Source organism: Protomyctophum bolini (assembly GCF_963924005.1).
Source record: "Protomyctophum bolini genome assembly, chromosome: 18".
In the NCBI taxonomy this organism is placed as follows: domain Eukaryota; kingdom Metazoa; phylum Chordata; class Actinopteri; order Myctophiformes; family Myctophidae; genus Protomyctophum; species Protomyctophum bolini.
In genome coordinates, this window is record NC_137879.1 from 4,176,022 (window position 1) to 4,190,833 (window position 14,812).

The window sequence follows — 14,812 nt, forward strand, 5'->3', positions numbered from 1 at the left end:
GATTTGCTGTAGTTTACATTTAGACAATTTTAGTTGTATGTCATTAAATGTTCGGATTAATTGAAAAATGGAGGACCCTGGTGTAAACAATTGTGATCCTCGTATCAGTTTTTTTGTATTGACCTGTACTTTTGTTGAACTGTAAACATTCTACAAACTGAATAAAGTGTTGAATCAATCATTTGTCCGTGCTTTACAAAAATATAGATTATCATTAATTGTTGTTTTACTCAACAATAAAACAAACTGCCTATGTATTTAGTTACCAAAATGCTATTATGAAAGGTAATCTATATAGTGACACATTATGTTAAACACTACACTAAAGTGAAAACAAATTTAACAACACAAATTTACATAAACCTTAATAAAATAAAAGTATTATAAAAAAATATTATTAAAATAAAGTACAGGGGGTGTGGTAGTATACTGGTAAAATATGTGAAGGCTTGTGTACTATTTATGAAGACTGTTTGCAATCATTTTAGGGGTGAGTGGCAGTCTGTGTATTGGAAAACAAATAGGCCTAACTGTTTTTCTTTGTAAGATGCTGGCGTCAAGGCGTATGTAGAGCCCAGGCCTTAATTACCCCTTCATATTACTGTTGATCAATTGTACTTTTAACACAATTCACATTATGAAATAATGATTGAATAATGATTGAATAATGATTGAATAATGATTGAATAATGATTGAATAATGATTGAATAATGATTGAATAATGATTGAATAATGATTGAATAATGATTGGATTGAATAATGATTGGATTGAATAATGATTGGATTGAATAATGATTGGATTGAATAATGATTGGATTGAATAATGATTGGATTGAATAATGATTGAATAATGATTGAATAATGATTGAATAATGATTGAATAATGATTGAATAATGATTGAATAATGATTGAATAATGATTGAATAATCAGTTGAGAATCAAAATAAAGCAATTTAGTCCAACCTAAGAGGAATTAGTTTTCTTAAATTACTGGACATTTCATAGCAGTGGCCACTAGCCTTATATAGTATTATAGTCTGCCCACTCTGCCCATCGCACAAGCTCTGTGGTAAACATAAATAAATGTACATGTGGGTTACAAATTCCATCCTAAAGGAGAGAGAACCCTGCAAAGATTTAACAGCTTGTGTTTTAGTTCAATGTCTTCCAGTTTCCCTTATACAGTTTCACTTCTATTCTGTATGTATCCATATGACTGGATGTGGAGACATGGGAAGACTTCTGTTACTGAACAAACAATAATTATATCAATGATTACTAGAGCTATTTTAACTACACATATCCCTTAGAACTTAATATTAGACCTATTTCTGTAGTTCTGCTGGAACTCCTCAGAGTCAAAGATGTGTAAAATTGTCTCAGTTCATCCATAATGTGATCATTAACAGGTGATCTGTCCAATGGTGGCCATTAATTAACATGTTTAATCTCTGCATTTGAATGCATTGTCTACAGTGAATGAAGCATCAGCCATCATCATTTAGCCTGTTTACATTTAACCTGGGGTAGGAATGTGGCTTTTGTTCATTATTTAGCATTAAAAAAAAACATTGAATAAAAGTGCAGTCATCACAACCCTATTGAAACTAATTCCACACCTGAGTGCTCCTCATTCCCTCAGAGCAAAACAACCTGAACAATGACTTAAAGACTTAAAGTTGTCCAGGTTTACACAAATACAGTTGTTGCCGTTATTGTGTCTCTGTTGTTAATAACAATGTAATCATTAATGTAGGATATGATTATTATTATCCTGACTTATCCTGATCATGAATTAATAATACTGTATGGATGTGGACATTACACAATGGGCTATTAGACTAAGAGGATTTGACAATATACTAATGTGTTGTTAGGCCTTGACCAGTTTTGTACAGAAACCAGACCACTGTCTTCTATACTAAAGTGGAAACAAATTGAACTTACATCGCACGTTAATACAATAATAATAAAAGTACAGGGGGTGTGGTAGTATACTGGTAAAAGACAAGATATGAAGGCTTGTGTACTATTTATGAAGACTGGCTGCAATCATTTCAGGTGTGAGTGGCAGTTTGTGTTTTAGAAAACAGACCCAACTGTTTTTCTTTGTAAGACACTGGGATGTAAATCACAGTATGAGCAGTTGTTTCTTCACCAGAGCTGGTTCTACTTGGTTCTGATGTTACTGAAATAATGTGGAGCAATTAATCCTCTTTGACTCTGCTGCATTAATTAATATCCACTTATATTATTAAATACTGTCAGACATATATTATCCAGATACTCATTGCATGTTAAATAATATCCTTACCATATAGTTTGTGAACATCAGTCTCCAGTAGGAGTCCCAACCAATGGAGAGTGTTTGGTAGGAACTACTCCTTTGAGGTTTTTTAAGGTTTATTATAAACCAGCAGTTTTTATCCACCACATATGGAAAGACTCCCAGAAAGCAGCAGGTATGCTGGCACTCTGATTCATGTTGAATCACAATTAAACTGTTCTGTTTCCCACTGCATTTGATTGAGTTTGACTTTCTTTCTCTTCTCTGCTGTAATGTTTAGTTATTTTTTTTTAATTTTGTTTCAGTTATTTGATTCCTGATTTACCAATAACTAAATCTTGTTTTCTATATTATATGCTTTGACTCTGACAGTGTCTGTTATTTGGGATTTATGCTCACTCTTGCATTTACTTTACTCACGTTCACATAGACTGATAGGATGTACTTATATTCATACATCAATGTATTATAATTTGGATAGTTTAGATTAATTCAATATGAAGCTTACAAAGCAATCTCACAGTTAGTAGTTTATTTATAGAATGCACAGAGCATGGCATGGGGGAGGAGTTAGAGAGGGGTGGAGCACATGCAGCAGTTTGTTAGGTTGTGATTGGTGGAGACATGATTCTATTGTTCTCCTCTTTGGTCAATCAACACCAAGCACTTAGTGGTTCCACCTCAGACTCTCTAGTATAAGAAGAGTTTGAAGTTGTCAGTTCTCCACAACTCCTCCAGGATATCAATCAGTTCTGATCACATCTGACTGTGGACTCCAGACTTCAGCTGAAGATGAACTCTCTCAACAATTCTGCTCAACAGGGAGGACCCAAGGATCATCAAGACCTCTGTAAGTTACTTACTGTGTCTGTATGGATATTTATCGAACTATAAATGGAAGCTAATGTATAAGTGTGTACATTAACTTTGTTAGTTTCTGCAATTTTAAGTCTATGAAGTACAACTAAGCAATGTTTAATTTGTCTTTGTTTCCAATTCAGTGTTGCATCATCAGCCTGGTTTACCTGTTCTACCAGAGGTGAATGAACAAAGAACCTTGGCTACGCAAAAACACCACTGCTGTGATCAGTGTGGTAAACGCTTCCCTAGAATGTCCAGCCTCAAAACCCACCAGAGAATTCACACTGGGGAGAAACCCTATGGTTGTGATCAGTGTGGACAACACTTCTCTCAAATAGCACACCTTAAAAGCCACCAGAGAATTCACACTGGAGAGAAACCCTATGGATGTGATCAGTGTGACAAACACTTCTCTACAATGGAACAACTTAAAGGACACAAGCGAATTCACACTGGAGAGAAACCCTATGGATGCGATCAGTGTGGACAACACTTCTCTCAAAGAGCAAACCTTAAAACCCACCAGAGAATTCACACTGGAGAGAAACCCTATGGATGTGATCAGTGTGGACAACACTTCTCTGACAAGTCCACCCTGAAAACCCACCAGAGAATTCACACTGGGGAGAAACCCTATGGATGTGATCAGTGTGGACAACACTTCTCTCAAATAGCAAACCTTAAAACACACCGGAGAATTCACACTGGAGAGAAACCCTATGGATGTGATCAGTGTGGACAACACTTCTCTGACAGGTCCAGCCTGAAAACCCACCAGAGATTTCACACTGGGGAGAAACCCTATGGATGTGATCAGTGTGGGAAACACTTCAATACAATGGCACACCTTAAAGAACACAAGCAAATTCACACTGGAGAGAAACCCTATGGATGTGATCAGTGTGGGAAAAACTTCTCTACAATGGCACACCTTAAAGGACACAAGCTAATTCACACTGGAGAGAAACCCTATGGATGTGATCAGTGTGGACAACACTTCTCTAGAATGGACAGCCTTAAAAGCCACCAGAGAATTCACACTGGAGAGAAACCCTATGGATGTGATCATTGTGGACAACACTTCTCTACAATGACACAACTTAAAAGACACAAGCGAAGTCACACTGGAGAGAAACCCTATGGATGCGATCAGTGTGGACAACACTTCTCTCATATTGCAAACCTTAAACGCCACCAGAGAATTCACACTGGAGAGAAACCATATAGATGTGATCAGTGTGGGAAACTCTTCTCTACTATGGCCCACCTTAAAGGACACAAGCGAATTCACACTGGAGAGAAACCCTATGGATGTGATCAGTGTGGACAACACTTCTCTCAAATGTCCAACCTTAAAACCCACCAGAGAGTTCACACTGGAGAGAAACCCTATGGATGTGATCATTGTGGACAACACTTCTCTCAAATGTCCAACCTTAAAACCCACCAGAGAGTTCACACTGGAGAGAAACCCAAATAATTGTGATGTTTGTGGAAAAGCTTTTTAGTAATTCAAATAATTTAGATTTTCACACACTGGATTTAAACTGTTGACTTTTGTGTTAGAATTGTACTAATTTGAGCCAATGAAAATGTCCTGACCGCACACATTACAACCAAGTGTAACATGTTGATCCGTATGGTATTTTTTAAGCAATTGTTTAAGGCTAAACTGTTTAAACGCATTACAAATGAGCATGTTAATTCTAGATGAATAGGATGGCGATGAAACACATGTTTCCATGTATAGATTAATTGCAAGTAAACTTACTATTTGAACGGACTGGTCTTTTGCCATGTTAAAGATTCCCCAGATTTGCTGTAGTTTACATTTAGACGATTTTAGTTGTATGTCATTAAATGTTCGGATTAATTGAAAAATGGAGGACCCTGGTGTAAACAATTGTGATCCTCGTATCAGGTTTTTGTATTGACCTGTACTTTTGTTGAACTGTAAACATTCTACTAACTGAATAAAGTGTTGAATCAATCATTTGTCCGTGCTTTACAAAAATATTAATTATCATTAATTGTTGTTTTACCCAACACTAAAACAAACTGCCTATGTATTTAGTTAAGTATATTTAAAATGCTATTATGAAAGGTAATCTATATAGTGACACATTATGTTAAACACTACAATAAAGTGAAAACAAATTTAACAACATAAATTTACATAAACCTTAATAAAATAAAAGTATTATAAAATATATTATTAAAATAAAGTACAGGGGATGTGGTAGTATACTGGTAAAAGATGTGAAGGCTTGTGTACTATTTATGAAGACTGTTTGCAATCATTTTAGGGGTGAGTGGCAGTCTGTGTATTGGAAAACAAATAGGCCTAACTGTTTTTCTTTGTAAGAAGCTGGCGTCAAGGCGTATGTAAGTCAATTAGGCTAATATGTTCTTAAAAACAGTAGAGCCCAGGCCTTAATTACCCCTTCATATTACTGTTGATCAATTGTACTTTTAACACAATTCACATTATGAAATAATGATTGAATAATGATTGAATAATGATTGAATAATGATTGAATAATGATTGAATAATGATTGAATAATGATTGAATAATGATTGAATAATGATTGAATAATGATTGAATAATGATTGAATAATGATCATCAATAATGATCATCAAAAATGATCATCAATAATGATCATCAATAATGATCATCAATAATGATCATCAATAATGATGTTAGTGAAGTAGGTATGGAGACATGGGAAGACGATCTGTTACTGAACAAACAATATATCAATGATTTACTAGAGCCTTAAAACATCTCCCTTACAGCACCTTTAACATTTAAAAGGCAGTTCTGTAGTTCTGCTGAAACTCCTCAGAGTCAAAGAGGTGTAAACTGGTCTCAGTTCATCCATAATGTGATCCTTAACAGGTGATCTGTCCAATGCCAGACAACCAGTGACCATTAACATATAATCTCTGCATTTGAATGCATTGTTTACAGTGACTGAAGCATCAGCCATCATCATTTAGCCTGTTTACATTTTAACCTGTGGGAAGAATGTGGTAAACGCTTCCCTAGAATGTCCAGCCTTAAAGCACACCAGATAATTCATACTGGGGAGAAACAATATGGATGCGATCATTGTGGACAATGATCTCAAATGAATAGCCTTAAAGCACACCAGATAATTCATACTGGGGAGAACCCAAATGGATGTGATCCAACTTTTCATAGCAGTGGCCACTAGCCCACCCCGACTTCACACAGCATTGAACTGGCTGTTATATAGTTGCATTTTCTATTATTATCACAACTTTGTCATAATTAAACTCAGAAAAAGTAGATAAAGCATTATATTATACTTTAGCTTTTGAAAAATAGCAAATCTACAAGCTCACAGTGCAGCACAGAGTGCCACGCTATGACCTAAAATGTGCCTTAAATCTTTGAATATATATTATTACAGAGTGAACATTTTAACTCAAAACTTTGCTTCTCTTCTGGGGAGGACCCTGGAACAACATATTTTTATATGGGGGTCCTTAACTAAATATCATAAGATTTAATAATATCATAATCTACAGCTGATTTAGTCGACCAGAACGTATTTTGTCAGGCCTTGATAAAGCCGTAATGACTGCTCACAAGCTTGTAGATCTGCTATTTTCAGCATGCAACCTAGTGTAAAATGACTTATACTGGATCTCTTGTCCACTAGTCCCTTCCTAACATTTTAGTCTTTAGTTTTTATTTGTTGACGAAATCGTCTGTATATTTAGTCTTAGTTTTTGTCACCATAGCTTAGTTTTCATTTAGTTTCCATTTAGTTTTCCTCAGTGAAAAAAAGGTAGACGACGAACATTTTTCGTCTTAGTTGTAGTCGACGAAATCAACACGGTTCTCAACAACATCCTTCTACACACCTGAGGATGAAGTTCTCCACTGGACTCGCTCATCAGACTGTAGTTCTAGAAGGAGACAGGAGGTGTTCATGTAGTTCTGTAGTTCTGCTCCATCAGGAGACAGGAGGTGTTCATGTAGTTCTGTAGTTCTGCTCTAGAAGGAGACAGGAGGTGTTCATGTCAACCGCAACCGGAAACGTCCCTTCATCATCTGACTCTTCATGTCCTGCCACACACAGCAGTCACCAAAGTGTTTATGTCTTGACTGAAGTAAAATAGCAGATCTACAAGCTCATAGCGTGCCACCAAGTGGTGCGCAACGAGCTTGTAGGTCTGCTATCTTTGATCGTGAAATCGTGAAAATGTGGCACAAATCTTTGAATAATTATATATATTCTTTCAGAGCCAACGTTTTTAACTCAAATCTTTGCTTCTGAGGGGTTCCTGGAACAACATATTTTCAGATGGGGGTCGGTGGTCAATTACATATAATTTTTGGGGTTCTTGACATGAAATATTGAGCACCACTGATACAGAAACATCTTTCAGAAAACTGCAAGGCTAAATCTCTTCAAATGGCGGTCCGTGGCTCAAATGCAGAATAAATAATGAGCCTTGATATGAAAAGGGTTGAAAACCACTGTTGTAGAGAGATTATGAGAATAGAAACCCCAGGGGCTCAGTCAAGGGGCCAAACGTGGCACAAACACTGTTCATCCGCTTTACTCAGAACATTTTGTGACTACATTGATGTATAAACTGTGAGCTATCTTCTTGTGTGGGGACGTTGACACTTGAGGGCCTGAGGGTGGCGCCAGAGTCAAGGTTTACTTTAATGGTTAGGATTAATTGACAAACAATTTGGTATACAGGAATTGAGGCATACATTTAGTTGTTTGCCTCCGTTACAGCCGATAATATCCGTTATTTTCACAATTGTTGCCTCTTTCTTATGTAATATTTGATAATTCGGCCAATGTTTGACACATTTATATAGGATAGGGGTCACCGTCCCCAGTCAAAAGCATTGAGAACCCCTGGCCTACAGTAGACTAGACTACACCAAGTCTCATCACAAATGGCAGATCTACAAGCTCACACGCGTTGTGAGCTTGGCAGCTCGGAATGTTCCACACGGCATAGGAATTAATGCTGGGGTTGGACTGGTTAAATGCCAAGTATAAAAGTTATTTTCAGTCTGTCCTAAGGGAAACAAAATATTCTCTCCAGCTTTCCTCCTTACATACTGCATCTTTGGAGGAACATATACATATTTACATACTGTTAATATGACAAAAGGTGCTATAAAGTGTAATTCAGGTGGTGCAGTGGATGAAAAGGTTATTTTACAGGGGTGACCTGACCTGAGGCACACAATGTTTGTTGAACCACAGCCTGTTCTACACCAGTTGTAGAAGCCATCCTCACTGTTTATGTATGTCTACTTATTATTATTAATCACAATTGTTGTAGCTATTTGGCATTATTGGGCTTTAGTTTGATGGGTTATAATTGAATTATTGTTTGGACAACAGGGGCACGCCTCCCCAGGCCTAATTGCTTGACAGAGGGTATACGTAGGCCTGGGTGATTGGGGAGCGGCATGCACCTGGTGGACAAATGGTTTTTACCTGACAGACAGAACAGAGATCATGCCATAACAAGGAAGAGAAGATGTGCCTGTTTGTAATGTATCATTCACTGCACTTTGGAAAGTAAATGCAAACCAAAAAGACATTGAACCTGTTGGACAATCTGTGTCTTATGTCTGCGTACATCCTTAATCCCTGAGTGCATCAGTGGGTTTGTTGGCTATGGTAGAAATGTTTGGAACCAACAAAATGGCCACAACACCAGTGGTTCCCAAACATTTTCATGTCAAGGACCCCCAAATTAAAACTAATTAGCCTGCAGACCCCCCATTAGAAAACATATGCCAGGGAGAAGATTCTTTATGGCTCTAGCCGTACAAATGCACTCTCAGAGGTACAGTCCCATAAGGGTCCATATGGTTCCTAACTATCATTTAGCTGGGGACCCCCTGGAACTGCCTCAAGGACCCGTGGGCAACACCTGTTGTTGTGTTGTAGGCCTATATCGGCATTCGCTGGTCAAAAACCTTGTAACTTCACTTGAGCTTGGTAAAATGTTACTGTGAAACTTGAAATGCAAGTATCTGACCATTATATACAGTGAAGAATAGTGTTTCAAATAAAATACAAAATAAAATACAAAGAAATACAATAAAGTTATAAAACAACTCAACAGAGATACACATTTAAATGTAAGATATTACTCTTTAACTTACCTAGAGTTTTTGTTATTGTCCTGGTGCATTTCATGAGACTTGAGCAGTGGAGTGCACTGGAGTGTTGTGGTTACTTCCTCAATTTCTGTGAGGGGAGCTGAACAGGAAAAAAACAACCAAACTTTAATGAATTCTGGGTACTTGTGGTCCTTTCCAATTCTAGCCTAAGATTTAGACTCTAGTAGATGTATAACATGTATTTATCGATTCTGACATAAATGTTCATTCATGGTTGATGGGTAGGCTAATTGTTAGCCCTGGTCCACTACTAGCTAATTGTTACAAGTGTGAGGTGAGGTCTTAGGTGATTTGAATGCTAGCTATACCTACCGTGGCATGGCCATAAATGCCTGATGCTGATGAGAGAAGTTTATGTTGTTTAATTTTCAGACAGCTATTAAGCTTGTTGTGCTACGTAATAATAAATAAAACGTGGGTTCACTTCTTCGAGTTAATTTGAATCGATTCGACTGCTTACTATCAACAGTACGTGTTGGCAGGTTTTCAGAGAGAAACAAGCAATCATGGTATATGAAAACAAGCCCCAAAATAAAATATATATAAACTATTTTCCGGTCCCTAAAATGTTTTCAGGTGGGGGTCCGCAGGCAAATACATGTTAATTTGGCGGTCCTTGGCTTGAACACTGTTTAAACCAACATTATGAAGACCAAATAAGCAAAACCAGCAACTATACTTCTTAGCAAGAAACTTTACAGAAGACTAATCCCAACATTGCTTATAATAAAGCGGACATGGCAACCGCAGTTTTCACAGCGGCTACAGGGCCCAATCCCATCGCCTGCGGGTACACGGTCCGTAACCATGACAACAGAGCCTTTGAGCGTACACAGCGACAACAGATCCCATAGGCCGAACTGCCAAGCTTCGTTGTTGACACAACGAATGCAAAAAAAACAACTGGTACCTGTTTAGGTATGATGAATAAAGTTCTCCCGGATTTAGGTTGAGTTAATACAATAAACAATCCCAGAAAAAACATGTTAAATCAATTTCCATCAGTAAAATAAGCTACAATTAAAAATATGTTGATACCTGTTGATCTGAAAACGCTGACGTTGTCTGTTGTAGCACGCTGGGTGGGCGTGTCTCCACTTGACCGTGACGTGGCATCGACCGACCACGCTGTGACGCTGTTGCCATGGTTTTCACCCCGTTTGTTGAATGGATTTGTTGACAGGTCTGCATGGTCTTTAAAAGGCGACAGGTCACAAGTCACATACTCATTGTGAATGATGGAGATGATGCAGATGAGTGTCCAGCGGAGGTCAGGTGTGATGGAGTGCAGTGATGGTGTCATCATGCCATGGAGGAGGTTGGCCCGGAGGCTGAGAACGGCCGAGCAGAGAGAAGATGCCTGGAAGGAGTTGCTGCAGCAGTGCCTGCACAGCAATCAGATGACCAACAACACCACCCAGGCCCGGCTGTTGCTGGCATTTGTTCGGTCCACACTGGAGCGCAGCGCCCTCGCCAGAGAGCGAGTGATGCTGCTGCAGCCACACCACCACAATAAAGCCATCATCATACCAGCTGAGGACGTCAATAAGCTGCCTGAACACAACAACCATGAGGTCAGCAGCAGGGAGAAGAGGAGCAGGTCGGCCCAGAAACGAGGCTACATCATGGACGAGCTGTTGCAGACGGAGAAGGCCTACGTCAGGGATCTGCGCGAGTGTCTGGAGACGTACCTGTGGGAGATGGCTAGCGGAGTGCAGGAGGAGGAGGAGGGGATACCCACGGGCATCCTCCACAAGGAGCAGGCCATCTTCGGGAACATGCGGGAGCTCTACGAGTTCCACAGCGATCATTTCCTGAAGGACCTGGTGGACTGCGAGCTGCCGGAGGACGTGGGCCACTGCTTCGTCGCGTGGGCCGAGAAGTTCCAGGCGTACGTGACTTACTGCAAGAACGCGCCCGGCTCCAATCGGCTCGTGGCGGAACACGCCGGAACCTTCTTCGACGGCATCCAGCGGAGGCGCGGCCTCGATCGGGCGAACTCCATCAAGTCCCACCTCATGAAACCCGTGCAGAGGATCACGAAGTACCAGCTCCTGCTCAAGGACTTGTCCTCGTGCTGCGAGGAGGGCCAGAAGGAGGAGGTTGCGGAGGGCCTGCAGGTGATCCTGGGTGTTCTCCAGAGGGTTAACGACGCCATGCACCTCGCCTCGCTGGAGGGTTTCCACGAGAACCTGGAGGTCCTGGAGGGGAACCTGATCCTCCACGACAGCTTCCAGGTGCAGAACCCCAGCTCCTTCATTCAGAAGGTTCACCAGCGCCACCTGTTCCTGCTGGAGAAGTCACTGGTCTTCAGCAAGGAGGTCAGGGACTCCGCCGGCGGGACAAGGTACCGCTTCAAGAACACAATACAGACGTCCGAGTTGTTGGGGGTGATTGAACACGTCGAGGGGGACCCTTGTAAGTTTGCTCTGTTGGCGGTAGGAAGGAAACTCACCTCCAACAACCTGACCGTACTCAGGGCATCCAACGTGGGAGCAAAAGAGGAGTGGATTAAGAACACCAGGGCGCTGATGCAGGAGAGGACGACTCACCTGACGACGAGTCGTTCTCTCCACCTCCCCAAAACACTGTTCAAACGCAGGAGCAGGAATAGCTTTGCAGGCACTGGCGTCTCAAGTAGAGGAACATGAGGCCAGTGGGCATCGACATCAGGGACCAACAGGAGACTCTTATATCTACACAGTAAAGTCCTTCATGTAAAGAGTGTACAAATGGACCAAAGTGGACTTTTTTTAACAATAATATCCTGTATTTTCTTGTTTTGATTTTCATCATGAATTATTCCGATGGTATTGTCCTTTGTTGTTTCTTTGTTGTTATCTGTTCTTATAAGTCTTTAACGAACAACTTCAATAAAATATCTAATAAATAACAAAACAGTGTGTCAACTTCTAATATTATCTCAGTGGCTTATAGTGGTGATCATAATTAATAGTTATAGCTGCTGTGCTGAAATGGGAATGGTCCCAGTTCCATTGTTTACACACTAAACCCTGTGGAGGTACCGTGTGTGCTGAAATGGTCTCAGTCTATGAACACAGCAATGTTCTCTGATTCTCATATTAAAGTTCTATTTATTATGTGCTTTGGGGTCATTTATGTCCCATCTTAACTTGTAAGCCTGTTTAATTTAGCATGCAAAACAACACATCAAAAGGTTTAGGAGAACTCCAATTCTTTAAAGCTTAGAAATAGAAATTATATACATCTGTATGGTAAAGTATCCTGATATAATATAACTATCATAACGGTGGCGGTTTGACTGGTTTCCCTCTTTCTATTGAGAACTGTAGACACTGTTCAGTTAACTGTACTTAGGTGACAAGATATTGCCTGCCTGATATTGCTCAAAGTGCAATATCACACAAGCCCAAGTCTTATTACTCAGCATATAGATTGTTGATATAACATATAGAAGAACATGACTACAGGACTACTGGAAACTTTGCAAAGTCATCTGCTAAGTATGAAAAAGCAAATTGATTTTAAATTCACAAACTTTGAGACAAAGTAATCTTCTAATCCAGTAGCCACTGTTTGCTCGTAAATCAGTGTTATCGTGGACCTTTTTGACAAACATTACACAGTAAAAAGTTCGATAATCGTTTTCATTGGGAATGGGAATAGACAGGGACAATATAAAATCCACACTTCAAATGAAATCAGAATCACACACAAACGTATATTAGGTTTATGCTTCAGCAGAGGTAAATCTCCACAGGTTCCATTTTCAACCTCTCATAATTATGGTCTGTTCAAATAAAAAAAAGTTGACACAGTGGAAAAAGAAGGCTCAACATTTAGCTCAACATATTGACCAGCAGACTTCAACCTTAAACTAGTTTGTAATCTATTTTTCTTAACCAGACATATTTGAAGAAGAATAAATACAAAGCTTCAGCTCTGTGGTTTGTATCCATAGTCAACTAATATAATATAGCATAATGATAATGATTATAACTGCAGCTCAACAATATTAATATATCATACTATATTATCCCCTGGGCCTGTGCAGAGATCCAGTTCTGGTTGGATACTTTCAGTTCTGATTTTGTATTGTAACGTTAATCATGTGATTTTTATATGTAGATAAAACATTCATATGATAGCTGATGTGTTACTGGTATGTTTATAACAATCGCAGTACTTTGCAGGGAGATAACTATTTATGACAGAATACACAGTGACATTAAATGGAGCAAGGTGCATTAATTGAAGCACATGTATTTGTTATTTGGTTATCCTTATAATGTATATTTGCACACAACAAGAAATGAGGAAGCCTCAACTGGTCCAGGACGGGTTGAGGATCAGAGCTGCACAAAAACACAGCTTCACGAAAAGAAAACGAATAGAACAAGTTAACAACAAGCTAGGGGACGAGTGAGAAGTTCAAACAAAGAAATTATTATTTTTTAAAGTTAAAAAGGGAGAAGATACTTTATTAACCCATTTAGGCCTGACGTCGAAATAAAAATAGAGTCTTCTGAAAGAATATAATATATTCAAAGATTTGTGCCGCATTTTCACGATTTTTCAAAAATAGACCTACAAGCTCGTAGCGCGCCACTTGGTGGCACGCTATGAGCTATTTCTCAATAGCTAAAGTATAACATAATGCTTAGTTCCCGCCAAGAATGGATTAGTATTAAACCAACAAAATGGAACATGAAACAACGGTAAACTCATACATCACTGCCTAATTCAAATAGCAATGCAATATGGCAACATATAAAACCATAAAGCTTAATATATCTCTGGAGGAAGGACAGAAAATCCCTGCCCACTTGTTTCAATGAAAGTTGCTCACCCAGTGCATCGTCCCTATAAGGACACCCTACTGGGGTCATCCGGCCCTGGAGACACGCCGGTGGCCTTGGAGGTTCGGGGTCCCAGTGTGAAGGTCATTGTGATGGGGAGCGGGGAGGACTATCCCCCCCTGACATCAGAAACATGGACTCTATCACCATATTTCAATCTCACCTCAAAACCCACCTGTTTAGGCAGGCTTATGACTCTGTGTGACCTCTGTGTCTTCTGCTGCAAGCTGTGCCCTAGTTTTGTTCTGCTTTTAACTGTGTTCTTGTACCGTTTTTAACCTGTACGGCGACCTTTGAGCACTTGGAAAAGCGCTATAAAAATGCAATTCATAATTATTATTATTATTATTATTAACACATCCAAGCCTTTGTGATTCTTGGGCATGGGTTGGAACTGTGAGAGAGTCTTACGTCGGACAAGAACTACTGCTCAAAGGGTCTGACTCTGAGCAGAAATGCAGTAAATAGTAAATACCGTCCACGAAAACGTACTTTGAGGCTGTGCAGATCCGTTTATATTCCATAGACATGATGAGCACCGTGTCACGAAAAAAAAAGACAGCCTCCCGGGGAAATACATACAACAAAGTTTTCAACAATTTCAGCTGTAGTTCTTTACC

General features: G+C 39.4%; 1 long non-coding RNA gene across 1 annotated transcript; it reads left to right on the plus strand.

Annotated features, from left to right (window-relative positions):
- The first annotated feature begins 13,051 nt into the window (after positions 1–13,051).
- LOC308332786 lies at positions 13,052–13,786 on the plus strand. Its single transcript, XR_013965744.1, has 2 exons — positions 13,052–13,430; positions 13,462–13,786. It is a non-coding gene; the product is annotated as an uncharacterized lncRNA (long non-coding RNA).
- The last annotated feature ends 1,026 nt before the right edge of the window (positions 13,787–14,812 follow it).